A 16,841-nucleotide genomic window follows, 5' to 3' on the forward strand; every position below is an offset into this window, starting at 1 on the left:
CATGATAGGAACAAAGAAAACAAATATACAAACAAACCTACATTTGGAAAATGTACTGAGAAATAGGGTTGATAAATACAAACACCTAGCAACCTGGATTTCAGACAATAATGATCCAACAACAGAAATAAGGGCCAGGATAGAAATAGCAAAAATGCGTTTGTAAAAATGAAAACAATTATATGCAACAAAAACTTTAGATGGGGTCTGAGAGTATAGGAGCTCTGAGATGCTATGTTTTTTCGATAGTGCCATATGGACTTGAAAGCTGGACATTGAAGCAAAAACACATAAATAAGCTAGTCCTTTGAAATGTGGTGTTACGGGAGGATGCAAAATACCATGGACACAGAAGAAAACTAACAGGGAAGTATTACGAGAAACGTGCAAAGAATACGAATTCATAAAAACAATAAAAATCCGAAAGTTACAATATCTGGGACACGTAATAAGGGGACTGCGATATGAACGAATGAATACTGATATTACAGGGAAAGATAACAGGATGAAGGAGTATAGGAAGAAGGAGAGTGTCCTGTTTGAAGAATTTAAGGAACTGGTTTAAATTCTTCAGTACTTGGACTTAAGGTCAGAGCAGGGGTAGATAGAGTAAAGATACTGATGATGATATCCAACTTCCAATTGGGAAACGACACGTACAGGAGAAGAAGATATTTTTAACTACAAATTATTAGTAAGAAAAGAAACACTACAATTTTAAGCCAAGTTGGGTACATAATGTAATATGTAATAAAATACGTTAGTTACAGGCCAGAAATCAAACCCCCTATTTTTATGCAAACAATCATACAGTTGAATGTTTAAAAAATTGCAGACGCAACCATTAATTTTGTATTCATAGTGATTTTTAATACATATTAACCTTTAGTGGATAAGTGACTTGGATCATATATTTTTTGCATGTGACAAATTAATATGTGTCGCAAAGAAATCTATTGAATATGCAGCTATTGCAAGAAAATGTTTATTCCCATATAATCTGATGAACTTACTAGTTTTGAACAAACCGTCAATCTTTAGGATTCTTCTAGATTATGTTGTGTTAATTCGTGTAAATTGAAACTTTAGATCATAAAATTAGTCGTGTAAATTAATAATACCCCGTATCCCTACTTAGTCTGTGGTTAGTCACCCTGAACGACATGGGTGCGAAACGTTTTTTTTTCATTCCATTTTCCATTACCCTTGATTGTTCGATTGGATTTGGTTTTAAGAAGTGTTGCTGGCTAAATGGGCGCAGTTCGCAAAGGCCAAAAAAGAAGAAAAAAAACCTTTACTGGACACAATACTGTGTCGAGTAAATGACCTAATAGAGTGCAGGAACAGGAATACATGAACGAGATTGATGTTTTATTTTCTCATTGAAAAGCGGCTCTAATAAAAAAAAACAGTTTTTGTCACAGTTTTTTCAATGGAACAGTAACAGTCGTCCCAGTTCTTGAAAATCCTGTTCCAATACACCTCTACTGGACGCTAAGTTTGGTAGGCACGCTCGAAAGTTTGTTTGGCTTTCTTCGGTTCTTCCCCTTTGTTTAACATTGTTTAAAAAGTGCGACAATTGATTATTGATTGGCCTGTCTGTCAAATTAGTCAAGATCAAGATGGATAACAGAGGGTAAGCATTGTTTGTTCGTACATTATTTTTATTATTTGTAGTAAAAACACGGTACCTACATCCATGTTTTTTATGCCATGAATGTTAGTATTCTAAGAAAACATCTTGTAGATATCTAATCGATTCATATTTTTTGTTTTTAATTAAATTTATATCAGTCCAAAATACCTCTTATTATATTGTACAACCTCTAAAAATATATGAAAAGTATTTTTTTATTTATTGAGGGGAAACCCACGGTTCTTAGACATACTACGGTTGCCCAGATCGACGGTGGTGGGGAGACTTCAATTTTTGACTTTACGTCACAAGAATACAGAATCCCATATTTTTAAATGATTTTCGATCATTGAATGTATGGTATTGTGTATATATCGATACATTTTTGGCAAAGTAACGTAAGTGACATTTTTGGCGAAAATCATGTTTTTCCATTAAACTCACACTATTATTGTTTAGAAGGTACTGCCAAAGTGTATTAAGCCTAGAATTACTTTAAACATAATATGTGTATAGACTTACTACACTTTCAATGCCTTCTGAACAAGAATAGCGTTAGTTTAATGGAAAAACATGATTTTCAAAAATGCCATTTACGTTACTGTGTCAAAAATGTATCGATATGTGTAGTATTTGTGTTATTATTAAATAATAAGACAAATAATACACATTTTATCTTATACCGGGTGGTGAATCGTAAAACGGACCATAGGAAACTCCATATAAAATTCTAAACTGTTGAATTCCTGCTTCCCTAATTATTTTACATCAAAAGTCATGAGAGAATATTTGTGGAGAATTGAAATCTGTATTGAAATCAAAAGTTAAAATTGTTCTACGATTTAAACGCATTCCAAAATTTTGAAAAATATAATACATTTGCCACAGTAGGTATGTGTGTAAAAGTTAGCCCACACGTTACTATTTAACTCAACTGACAGTGCTCACACCATTGACTGAATAAAAAATCTTTATTATTAATACTTCCTTCGCAGCTGAGGATCAACTGTATTGCTTTTAAGGCTATGGATACATAATTCGCAAATATTTTACGTGTATCCCTACTTTTTCTGTCTTTACACGGCAAATTACGTGTAGTAAAATTCACACTGGTATGGATATGTAAACATTACTAGAATGTCATTCTACTTGAAAATGTCATCATTAATTTAAAGAGATGGCTTTTTAATGTTCTTGGATAACTGTTAATTTTATAATTTCAAATTATTAATTCAGTTAATAAATGTGATAATTTTTTCACTAACTATGTATTCAGTGATTGTAATAATTTATTTGTACAACAAAAACTAATACTCAAACTAGAAAAGAGGAAAAGTGTTAAAGTGATTTTTTAATAAAATATTGTTATGGAACGCTTACAATTTTGAACATCTTTAACAACAAAATACTTGGATCACAGAATATATTATCCTGATGTATTCTCTGCTTGGATCTTCCACAAATAATACACAATAAATAACTTTTTATTAAGTTCACGTCTTAAATCAATTATTTATCAAATACACTATGTATCAATAATATTTAATCAATACCTCAAAATATTCCCGATGCAATGTCAAATATTTAAAATTGTCACTGATTGTCAGTGTCTGACTGACAATATATGCTGACAATATTATATTCGGCTGAGTGCGTTGTAAGACAAAGATAGATTTGGAAAATATTACCACGGCATTGTGTTCATTTTTTTCGAATCCTGAAAAAACCAATAAATATTTTTTAAAAATTTAAACGCAGAATGAAAGATTAAATTATTACTGAGGGCCGAAAGTCCCTTAGAATAAATAAAAAGTTTATTTTGAATGAGATATTTGAAATTAAAAATCACACTAAATTTTCTCTTAGTTTTTCACCCCTGTAACTTATTTAAATAAACATTATAGAAGTTCTCAGGGACTTTCGGCCCTCGCTAATAACGTAATCTTTCATTCTGCGTTTAAATTTTTCAAAAATACTTATTAGTTTTCTCAGGATTCGAAAAAAATGAATCCCCATTTGAATAGCATTGCAGCCGAAAATACGTACCGATCCTCTTAATGACAAAATAAAAATATTGACAGTTCAAAAATGTGAAAATAATAACTTCATTGTGACACATTATTGCACTGTGTGTGGCCTAATTTTGGTGTTGTTCTGAAGCTATTTCCTTGTGGCATTTTTATGATTAATTATTTATATGGGAAATAAGCCACAATTAAAATGAAAAAAATAATTTTATTAACGTTTCGACGCCCAAATCGGGTGCCGTTGTCAAAATACAAAATATTACTAAAATAAACTAAAGTGTTGTTGCTAAGCAAAAAAATTCTTCTAATAATTTATTTAATCTCACTCATTTATATTGGCAATTCAGACATATATTATACATTTTAAAGTAGAAGACTTTAAAATGATATTGCCAATATTTATGAGTTGCGTTCCTGGGACGACTTACTGAAAGATAGTTCATTCGATTACATGAAATTAACCCCAACTCAAGAATATCCGTCATAAAAAATTATAGCATGTGATATGTCTTTAAAAAGACAACCAAATGCAACGATAGTAAAATTCTCGCGTTAGAGACTTCATAGTAAATCACAAGGGAAAACCAGGAAAAACCCTGTGATACTATCCCGACATCGTAAGTATTTGGTCTTACATTAATTTACTCTCAAAAAATAATACCAAATTCTGACTTGTAACATGTTTAAATTATAAATAATATTAATAATACTAGATATATAAGTAATACTAAAATATAAAATATGTACTAGCTCGATATTATTGACTTACTAATCTTGGTATTTTCTTTCTATTGACTTCCTCTTTCAGTATGGGTAACCACATCCTACTGCATTCTACCGAGGAATTTGCGACACAATTGGTTTCATTTAGCATAATTAGAGCCGCTTCTTTGATTTTTCTCTTTTTACTATCTGATTCTTTCAGGACTATACTTGAATCTCTCCACTGAACTCTATGTTCATTATCCCATGCGTGTTGACATATTTGAGATCTCTCAAATTCTCTATTTTTAATATAAGATTGATGTTCACTTATTCTAACGTCTAATGGTCTTGATGTCTCACCTAAATAAAATTGTTCGCATTCACAAGGTATTTTATAAATGCAATTCTTTGTTCTTTCTTGATCATTGTTAGGTTTAGTTTTAGATAGAATAGATCTCAATGTGTTTGTTGTTTTGAATGTTGTTGAAATGTTGAATTTATTTCCTATTGTTTTAAGTTTCTCGGATAGTCCTTTTATATATGGTATTGATATTTTCCTCGTATTATTTCTGGTGAATGTTGTAGGATCCCGTTCTAAGTTGTTCTGTTCCATTCGATCCAATCTTGACAATTCCTTATTTATAAACGATAAAGGATAATCATTTTTTAATAAAACAGATGTTAACAATTGTTTTTCTGCTAAAAAGGAATTTTCGTTAGAACAAGTAATTTTGGCTCTATCATATAAGGATTTAATGATTCCCTTTTTAACGTTGATGTTGTGATTTGACTTGTAATTGAGATATCTGTTGGTGTGTGTTGGTTTTCTATACACTTGAGTCTCATATCCAATATCCTTCTTTGAGATCAAAACATCGAGGAAAGGTAGGCTGTTATTGTATTCCTTTTCCATTGTAAATTTTATTGTCTCTTCTTGATCGTTTATAATATTCAGGAACGTATCCAACAATTCTGATCTATGAGGCCATATTGAAAACACATCATCTACATATCTCCACCATACTGTGGGTTTTAAATTTTGTTTAGAAATAATATTAGTTTCGAAATCCTCCATAAATATATTAGCCAATAATGGAGATAAAGAAGAGCCCATTGCTAGACCAAAATTTTGTTTATAGAATTCATTGTTTAGTTGAAAATAGGTATTATGGGTACATAATGTCAATAACTCCATTATAGCTGATACATTTAGTCTTGTCCTAGTTGCCAATGTATTATCATTCTCTAATTTCGTTTTGATTATGTTTAAAGTTTTATCTAATGGTACATTTGTAAATAAACTGTTTATGTCAAAACTTACTAAAATATTATTTGGATTAAATTCAATAGTTAACAATTTGTTTAAAAAATGTTTTGTATTTTTTATAAAAGTGTCATCATTATTAGCAAATGGTTTTAGAATGTTTAATAAGAATTTTGATAGTTCACTACAAGGAGAATTGATGGTACTACAAATGGGTCTAAGTGGTATGTTCGCTTTATGAATTTTCGGCACTCCATAAAAATGTGGTGTCTTACTGTAGTGAGGTGTCATTAATTTTCTTTGATAGTATGTTAGATCATTTTTAAATTTGAATAAAGTTCTATATATTTTGTTTTCCAGTGTCTTCGTTGGATCCTTCGTTAATTTGCTATAAGGTCCATTTGTAATTAGATCTGTAATTTTGTCCTCATATTGTATTTTATTCATTATTACAGTTGTATTGCCTTTATCCGCTGGTAGGATTGTTATGGAGTCATCATTTCTTAAAGTTTTTAAAGCTTTCATTTCCTCTTTGCTGATGTTCTGTTCAATTTGATTAGACTTTTCCAATTCAAGTTTACATAGTACCCTATATTGTTCTTTTTCATGAGTTGGTAGACACTGGGATATTTTCTCCACTGAGCTGATTATGTCTAATTTTGGAATAGATGGATGAGTAACAGCATAGTTTAAACCTTTTGACAATACTAAATTTTCAGTTGCATTTAAATGTCTATTTGATAGATTGACAACTGTCGCTAATATGTCATTATTTCTATTTAGGTTATCAAAAGTATGTAAACTATTTTGTTCTAAAAGATTATTAAATTTATTTAAATGTATATTTCTTTGTTTCTGATATGAATTTTCATAAATTATGTGTAAACTAAAAATAATTCGATCAAAATCAGAATTTGATATCATTCCGAAAAGTAAATCTTCAATACTTACGATGTCTTGTTCGATAAAAAATAAATTTGACCTGTGAAATTGCAACCTTTCCCGGATCATCGACAAACTGGCTCTATGTAGAATATTTTGGAGTCTTCTGCTTGAGTATGCTGGCCGTAACCTCAAGCCCTTTGGTATTATGTTGTTATTTCTACATCTTCTTAAAAATTTTATTGAATTTTGACAATGTGCCAGTTTCTCGTAGAAGGTTTCCAATTTCCTAAAATTTTGACACACGATAGGCCCATACCGGTTTCTTAATGTTGTTCTGAAGCTATTTCCTTGTGGCATTTTTATGATTAATTATTTATATGGGAAATAAGCCACAATTAAAATGAAAAAAATAATTTTATTAACGTTTCGACGCCCAAATCGGGTGCCGTTGTCAAAATACAAAATATTACTAAAATAAACTAAAGTGTTGTTGCTAAGCAAAAAAATTCTTCTAATAATTTATTTAATCTCACTCATTTATATTGGCAATTCAGACATATATTATACATTTTAAAGTAGAAGACTTTAAAATGATATTGCCAATATTTATGAGTTGCGTTCCTGGGACGACTTACTGAAAGATAGTTCATTCGATTACATGAAATTAACCCCAACTCAAGAATATCCGTCATAAAAAATTATAGCATGTGATATGTCTTTAAAAAGACAACCAAATGCAACGATAGTAAAATTCTCGCGTTAGAGACTTCATAGTAAATCACAAGGGAAAACCAGGAAAAACCCTGTGATACTATCCCGACATCGTAAGTATTTGGTCTTACATTAATTTACTCTCAAAAAATAATACCAAATTCTGACTTGTAACATGTTTAAATTATAAATAATATTAATAATACTAGATATATAAGTAATACTAAAATATAAAATATGTACTAGCTCGATATTATTGACTTACTAATCTTGGTATTTTCTTTCTATTGACTTCCTCTTTCAGTATGGGTAACCACATCCTACTGCATTCTACCGAGGAATTTGCGACACAATTGGTTTCATTTAGCATAATTAGAGCCGCTTCTTTGATTTTTCTCTTTTTACTATCTGATTCTTTCAGGACTATACTTGAATCTCTCCACTGAACTCTATGTTCATTATCCCATGCGTGTTGACATATTTGAGATCTCTCAAATTCTCTATTTTTAATATAAGATTGATGTTCACTTATTCTAACGTCTAATGGTCTTGATGTCTCACCTAAATAAAATTGTTCGCATTCACAAGGTATTTTATAAATGCAATTCTTTGTTCTTTCTTGATCATTGTTAGGTTTAGTTTTAGATAGAATAGATCTCAATGTGTTTGTTGTTTTGAATGTTGTTGAAATGTTGAATTTATTTCCTATTGTTTTAAGTTTCTCGGATAGTCCTTTTATATATGGTATTGATATTTTCCTCGTATTATTTCTGGTGAATGTTGTAGGATCCCGTTCTAAGTTGTTCTGTTCCATTCGATCCAATCTTGACAATTCCTTATTTATAAACGATAAAGGATAATCATTTTTTAATAAAACAGATGTTAACAATTGTTTTTCTGCTAAAAAGGAATTTTCGTTAGAACAAGTAATTTTGGCTCTATCATATAAGGATTTAATGATTCCCTTTTTAACGTTGATGTTGTGATTTGACTTGTAATTGAGATATCTGTTGGTGTGTGTTGGTTTTCTATACACTTGAGTCTCATATCCAATATCCTTCTTTGAGATCAAAACATCGAGGAAAGGTAGGCTGTTATTGTATTCCTTTTCCATTGTAAATTTTATTGTCTCTTCTTGATCGTTTATAATATTCAGGAACGTATCCAACAATTCTGATCTATGAGGCCATATTGAAAACACATCATCTACATATCTCCACCATACTGTGGGTTTTAAATTTTGTTTAGAAATAATATTAGTTTCGAAATCCTCCATAAATATATTAGCCAATAATGGAGATAAAGAAGAGCCCATTGCTAGACCAAAATTTTGTTTATAGAATTCATTGTTTAGTTGAAAATAGGTATTATGGGTACATAATGTCAATAACTCCATTATAGCTGATACATTTAGTCTTGTCCTAGTTGCCAATGTATTATCATTCTCTAATTTCGTTTTGATTATGTTTAAAGTTTTATCTAATGGTACATTTGTAAATAAACTGTTTATGTCAAAACTTACTAAAATATTATTTGGATTAAATTCAATAGTTAACAATTTGTTTAAAAAATGTTTTGTATTTTTTATAAAAGTGTCATCATTATTAGCAAATGGTTTTAGAATGTTTAATAAGAATTTTGATAGTTCACTACAAGGAGAATTGATGGTACTACAAATGGGTCTAAGTGGTATGTTCGCTTTATGAATTTTCGGCACTCCATAAAAATGTGGTGTCTTACTGTAGTGAGGTGTCATTAATTTTCTTTGATAGTATGTTAGATCATTTTTAAATTTGAATAAAGTTCTATATATTTTGTTTTCCAGTGTCTTCGTTGGATCCTTCGTTAATTTGCTATAAGGTCCATTTGTAATTAGATCTGTAATTTTGTCCTCATATTGTATTTTATTCATTATTACAGTTGTATTGCCTTTATCCGCTGGTAGGATTGTTATGGAGTCATCATTTCTTAAAGTTTTTAAAGCTTTCATTTCCTCTTTGCTGATGTTCTGTTCAATTTGATTAGACTTTTCCAATTCAAGTTTACATAGTACCCTATATTGTTCTTTTTCATGAGTTGGTAGACACTGGGATGTTTTCTCCACTGAGCTGATTATGTCTAATTTTGGAATAGATGGATGAGTAACAGCATAGTTTAAACCTTTTGACAATACTAAATTTTCAGTTGCATTTAAATGTCTATTTGATAGATTGACAACTGTCGCTAATATGTCATTATTTCTATTTAGGTTATCAAAAGTATGTAAACTATTTTGTTCTAAAAGATTATTAAATTTATTTAAATGTATATTTCTTTGTTTCTGATATGAATTTTCATAAATTATGTGTAAACTAAAAATAATTCGATCAAAATCAGAATTTGATATCATTCCGAAAAGTAAATCTTCAATACTTACGATGTCTTGTTCGATAAAAAATAAATTTGACCTGTGAAATTGCAACCTTTCCCGGATCATCGACAAACTGGCTCTATGTAGAATATTTTGGAGTCTTCTGCTTGAGTATGCTGGCCGTAACCTCAAGCCCTTTGGTATTATGTTGTTATTTCTACATCTTCTTAAAAATTTTATTGAATTTTGACAATGTGCCAGTTTCTCGTAGAAGGTTTCCAATTTCCTAAAATTTTGACACACGATAGGCCCATACCGGTTTCTTAATGTTGTTCTGAAGCTATTTCCTTGTGGCATTTTTATGATTAATTATTTATATGGGAAATAAGCCACAATTAAAATGAAAAAAATAATTTTATTAACGTTTCGACGCCCAAATCGGGTGCCGTTGTCAAAATACAAAATATTACTAAAATAAACTAAAGTGTTGTTGCTAAGCAAAAAAATTCTTCTAATAATTTATTTAATCTCACTCATTTATATTGGCAATTCAGACATATATTATACATTTTAAAGTAGAAGACTTTAAAATGATATTGCCAATATTTATGAGTTGCGTTCCTGGGACGACTTACTGAAAGATAGTTCATTCGATTACATGAAATTAACCCCAACTCAAGAATATCCGTCATAAAAAATTATAGCATGTGATATGTCTTTAAAAAGACAACCAAATGCAACGATAGTAAAATTCTCGCGTTAGAGACTTCATAGTAAATCACAAGGGAAAACCAGGAAAAACCCTGTGATACTATCCCGACATCGTAAGTATTTGGTCTTACATTAATTTACTCTCAAAAAATAATACCAAATTCTGACTTGTAACATGTTTAAATTATAAATAATATTAATAATACTAGATATATAAGTAATACTAAAATATAAAATATGTACTAGCTCGATATTATTGACTTACTAATCTTGGTATTTTCTTTCTATTGACTTCCTCTTTCAGTATGGGTAACCACATCCTACTGCATTCTACCGAGGAATTTGCGACACAATTGGTTTCATTTAGCATAATTAGAGCCGCTTCTTTGATTTTTCTCTTTTTACTATCTGATTCTTTCAGGACTATACTTGAATCTCTCCACTGAACTCTATGTTCATTATCCCATGCGTGTTGACATATTTGAGATCTCTCAAATTCTCTATTTTTAATATAAGATTGATGTTCACTTATTCTAACGTCTAATGGTCTTGATGTCTCACCTAAATAAAATTGTTCGCATTCACAAGGTATTTTATAAATGCAATTCTTTGTTCTTTCTTGATCATTGTTAGGTTTAGTTTTAGATAGAATAGATCTCAATGTGTTTGTTGTTTTGAATGTTGTTGAAATGTTGAATTTATTTCCTATTGTTTTAAGTTTCTCGGATAGTCCTTTTATATATGGTATTGATATTTTCCTCGTATTATTTCTGGTGAATGTTGTAGGATCCCGTTCTAAGTTGTTCTGTTCCATTCGATCCAATCTTGACAATTCCTTATTTATAAACGATAAAGGATAATCATTTTTTAATAAAACAGATGTTAACAATTGTTTTTCTGCTAAAAAGGAATTTTCGTTAGAACAAGTAATTTTGGCTCTATCATATAAGGATTTAATGATTTCCTTTTTAACGTTGATGTTGTGATTTGACTTGTAATTGAGATATCTGTTGGTGTGTGTTGGTTTTCTATACACTTGAGTCTCATATCCAATATCCTTCTTTGAGATCAAAACATCGAGGAAAGGTAGGCTGTTATTGTATTCCTTTTCCATTGTAAATTTTATTGTCTCTTCTTGATCGTTTATAATATTCAGGAACGTATCCAACAATTCTGATCTATGAGGCCATATTGAAAACACATCATCTACATATCTCCACCATACTGTGGGTTTTAAATTTTGTTTAGATATATATATTTAGATATATATAGGACAAACCCCGATATATGGGAACACCGGAACAGGGGCAGTCACAATTGTGGAACAGGTCAAAAATTCGGAACGGTCAGACCACGAAAACGGCACATTCATGTTGTCCGACACAACAGACCCAAACTCTCCGAACAGAGACCAAACTCTCATGCAAAAATCAGACTGCCATTTATCACCTGTCATAATTCCTGTCATTTGACATATTCTACATGTTCCACTCATTAAAACGCCGATTTGGTGATAAATAGCAGTCTGACCCCTGCATGAGAGCTCAATCTCTGCTCGGAGAGCCCAAGTCCGTTCTGTCGGACAAAACACATGTGCCGCCCTCGTGTTGTGACCGCTCCAAATCTTCAACCTGCTCCACAATAATAAAATTATTTTTTTCATTTTAATTGTGGCTTATTTCCCATATAGCCTAATTTTGGGCTAAAAAACGTATTTTTACGCATTTTTACAAAATTTTGGAATATGTTTAATTCGTAGAACAATTTTAATAGTTGTTTTCAATACAGATTTCAATCCTCCACAAATAGTTTCTAATGTCTTTTGATGTAAAATAATTAGGGAAGCAGGAATTCAACAATTTAGAATTTTACATTGAGTTTCCTATGGCCCGTTTTCCAATTCATCACCCAGTAATATCCTAGTTTACTTTATATTTTTTGTATTTGTAATTTTGGTGTTGTTTCCCGTAAAAACTTATTTTGAATTATTCCTGAAAGTTGTACGTCGTACTTATTGTAGGAGTTTAAATAAGAATATATATTTATAAGGTAGGTTAAAACGTTAAAATTTCATTATGTATTAACGTAATAATAATGTTGATGATATTTTAGAATGCCAGGTACAGGCTGTAGTGTGGCCAAATTTATTAGGTACCTATTACATATTTAAATTCTTACAATAAATTATACAAGTAATTCTAATTCACATAATCCTAGCTGACCTCTAAGGATAGTATGTATTCAATAGTTAATCCAGTATTAATGGAAATTAATCGACAAATTTTCAGTGTAGAATAGAGATTGAAATTCTAGATATCCGTAAATATTTTATGGATAAATATCAACAGTTTTCCATAATTAGGTATTATAATCCACTAAACATCTTTATTTCTTAACTATCTTGACTATTTTCCATACATCATCAAAGACATATAAATACCGATTAAGGGGAAGGAGCAAAATGCAAAATTTTGACGCACGTCAAAATTCTCAATGTGTTTTAAATGTATTCATTTTTTTCGAATCCTGAGAAAACATAAATATTTTTGAAAAATTTAAAGGCAGAATGAAAGACTACATTATTACCGAGGGCCGAAAGTCCCTGAAAACTTCTATAAAGTTTATTTTAATAAGTTACAGGCCTGAAAATAAAAGAGAAGTGTGATTTTTAATTGCAAATATTTCATTCAAAAGAAACTTTTTATTTACGCTACGGGACTTTCGGCCCTCGGCAATAACGTAATCTTTCATTCTGCGTTTAAATTTTTCTAAAATACTTTTTAAAATACATAGTTTTCACAGGATTCGAAAAAATCATATTACGATTCAAATTATACTCGTTACGTAATCACACCCTTAATGTTCATTGGTTAGTCAATCTGGGCAACCGTAGTAATGTCTAAGAACCGTGGGGGAAACCTCCATTACAGTATGGGGTTTACCCCTTACATAAATACTTAAAATAGCTCATACAAGTAGGTATGGGCTATTCCACGAATATACGCCTGTCTTGGATTATCGCGACAACGAATATTTTAGTGTGCAACATAAGAAGTGCGAAAGTAAATGGCTCTAATAATTGTTCCAATAAACAACAATGTATTTCGCAATTTACTTTCGTTCTTTATAATTTGCACAGTAAAATATTCGTTGTCGCGATAATCCAAAACAGGCGTATGTTCGTGGAACAGGGTATAGATACAAATTTTAAAAATAATATATTGTGTGTTGTGTATTAGTGTAAGGATTCTCCTGTATTGTGGAGCTGCAAAGTTAATTTGAAAACAGCCAACAAAAATTAGCAAGAAGTAGAAATCAATATCTTAATGATCTTTTCATGTCATGTTTTAGAGGGTATGCTGATAAATCTGTAGCTGACTATAGACGAAGGATGACAGCAGAATGGGTTCGGGATACCGATACCGCAACCAAGGAATTGAGTTTTATAGACAAAAAGAAAAAGCCGAAAGCCGAAGAAGATGCAAGCATTCCGAAGCAACCAAACAAGAGTTAGAAAACACTTACTCTTGGTTGGACGAACCAGTCCCAAAGGCCATATATCCACTGTTTTAATATTCAATAATTTAACATAAAAATGTAAACATAAATAGGTAGTAATAAAAATAAAAACTTAAAATTTGTAAAAAGCGTGTATTCATAAATAAATACCTATATAAATAGGTAAGGTAAGGTACCTATATATGCCCAATCACCAAGAAGGGAGCTAAAGGGCTAAATAAGGAGATAGCTGTATCCGACTCTGTTTGATATTGATTTGATTTGATGAAGAAAAATGTCCGTAAACCCAAAAAAATATTGTTTAATAAGTCTAAGCAGATCGTAATGTACGCCGATGGTACAAACTTGATGGGAAATACCGCAAGAGACACCACAGAACATATGTGGAGCTTGAAGAAAATACGAAAGAAATAGGGCTAGAAAAATGAATGCATTTAAATAGCATTGGTCTAAGATTTTGCGCCTACCCCCTTACCTTGAGTATTATTAAATCAAACGTTTGTTATACAAAAAGACAGCAAATACAAAATAAGTTACTGATGTGATCGTTCATGGGTAATCTTTCATATTTCCGACTGTACATTCATATTTACAAGAAAACAATTAAAGGTATGCAACCTACACTACATTTGTCTGTATTGAGTTATGCCTATCTTCGGACAAAATAAACTTATTTTCAAAACATTATAGAAAGGGGATCGTCACATTTAAATTATTTATCCTCACTATAAACAATTATTAGATATAAACATGAACATTAAACTCTTAAAAATTAAAGAGGTAATATCAACATATTTTATAAAAATTAACAATAAAAAAATAATCCTTCCTTCAAGCGATGGTCGCGCATAAAATTCGTGTCAGAACGTAGAACTAACTTACGGACGTGTCTACTCGGCCTAAGAGCCGTGGCAAAAAGGAACAAAATTTAATTTCAGGGAATATTATTGTTCATATTCAATCAAATTGAAGATTGTTATAATATAGATATAGAATTAGATATTATGTTATAGAATAACTAACTGATTATTTTATTTGAGACAAAGTATTTACTCCATATAATAAATACAACTAAACATGCCAAAAAAGATACCTAATCAAAGACACTAACGTCCGATTTCATAAAGTTTGTTCCTACAGAAGTTTCCAATTGTCACCGACTGTCAAACGCATGCGCAATAATAATTTCGCCGTTCCAACAAGATTTTCGCTGATTACTAGTCAACAAAGTACACTGTTCCATGAAATGTTTAATCAGTTTGAGATTAGTTTCTGACAGTTTGAAAAGTTTCCGAACTTTTTGCAAACTGGTAATCACGGACATGCGCAATAGGGCTTTTCATCGATTGTCATTTGTTTCGAGCTTCTGTCATGTGTCACATAATATTAATATATCTACGTCATACGTCTTTGGTTTGTATCATTGGTATATACCAATAACGTACGACGTATCAGCTCGAAACAAATGACTGTGAATGAAAAGCCCTATTAGTCTAATTTTGATTCACTCACATGCTCACACTAAATAACTATTTATACTTATATCAAATAGGATACCTTTACCTTTGTTTTGGTTATTTTGTTGATTTAAGTACATATTGTATTTTAGTGTTTTATACTTTTGTTATAATTTATGAAACAATGAATGACAGCAAATACTATGGACTGTCCATAGTATTTGTTAAAGGTGTGCTCGTTGCTCGTGTTGTGGTGTAAAGTAGTAAGGTAAAAGTTTTCGTTTCCCTGGTTTTCCAAAATGCTTTCTTCTTCTTTCTTTTCTTTTCTTTAGGCACTACTCTTAGGCAACTTGCCAGCTCGGTAGAATATTGTTCCTTGTTCCAACAAAAATCACAAACTAGTTCGCGACTGGTTGAATTCGCACATGCGTATTGTGCAGCAGTCAGAAACTGTCGTGAACTAGTTTGTGATTCTTTGTAGGAACAAACCTATAATAAAGTTAAAGTGGACTTTAAATTTAAGTTGGTACCTTTACAATGCAATGAGTATAGGTAGTCAAAGTAAACTTTAAATTTAAAGTCCACTTTAACTTTATTATGAAATCGGACGTTAAGAAATTCAGTTGAATATACATATAACCAAAGAATACGCTTATAATACGTAATTGTACAACCAGCTCAATCGATTCTTTTGACTTACAAGAAGACTTAGAGCTGTGAAGTTGTATGACATTAAACCATGATTTAAAAAGACCCAAGGATTCCTAAGAAAATTCCTAATAGATCAGGGCATTTAAAACAAAAAATACCGGAATAAATCGATTCTTAAATACAGCACCTAGAGACTTACAACTTTTTGCATTGTATCTAACAATAAAACGCTGAAAACGTTTGTTTTCTATACTTCCACAAAATTTATTACAACTATGTGACTACAGCTGTTTCGGCAGAGTGCCTTTCTCAAGTGATTTAGTTTACAATGATTTGCCAATTTATAGTCTTTAACTGAAGAGGTTGAGGAGTGGGGAGCTGTTTGTCTCGAGTTGGTCATTCAGAATTATATCTGTATTTTTTAATTTATTAATTTCCATAGATTCTAATAAAGATAGCTTAAGGCCTTTATTTTGAATATGCAGAATTTGAAACTGTTCATTAAAAGAATGATTATGATCTAGAAGGTGAAGTGCGTATGTAGAAGTGTCTGTTTTTCTATTGTTGAAAGCCCTTTTGTGTTTTGCTATCCGTTTGTCAAAAGTTCTGCCAGTTTGACCGATGTAAGTTTTCGGACAGTCACCACAAGTTAGTTTGTAAACACCACTATGTAGTTGTTTTCTTTTTCGGCTCTTATTGTTCTTAATATATTTGCTTAAGTTGTTATTAGTTCTGAAAGCTGGTGTTATTCCTTTCTTTTTTATGTATCTGGCTATTTTTGTTGTTATCTTGCCAGTATATGTCTACCTTTGTAAAAAAGAGGTGGGGGTGAGTGGGAACCTTGTTATGAAAAACTGGCTGTGAGTCCGGTTCTGCTTAATCAAATTTTGCAAACTTGGTCTTGTTGAAGACAGATCTTTTTCGT

This window comes from Diabrotica virgifera, chromosome 3, assembly GCF_917563875.1.
Source record: "Diabrotica virgifera virgifera chromosome 3, PGI_DIABVI_V3a".
Taxonomy (NCBI): domain Eukaryota; kingdom Metazoa; phylum Arthropoda; class Insecta; order Coleoptera; family Chrysomelidae; genus Diabrotica; species Diabrotica virgifera.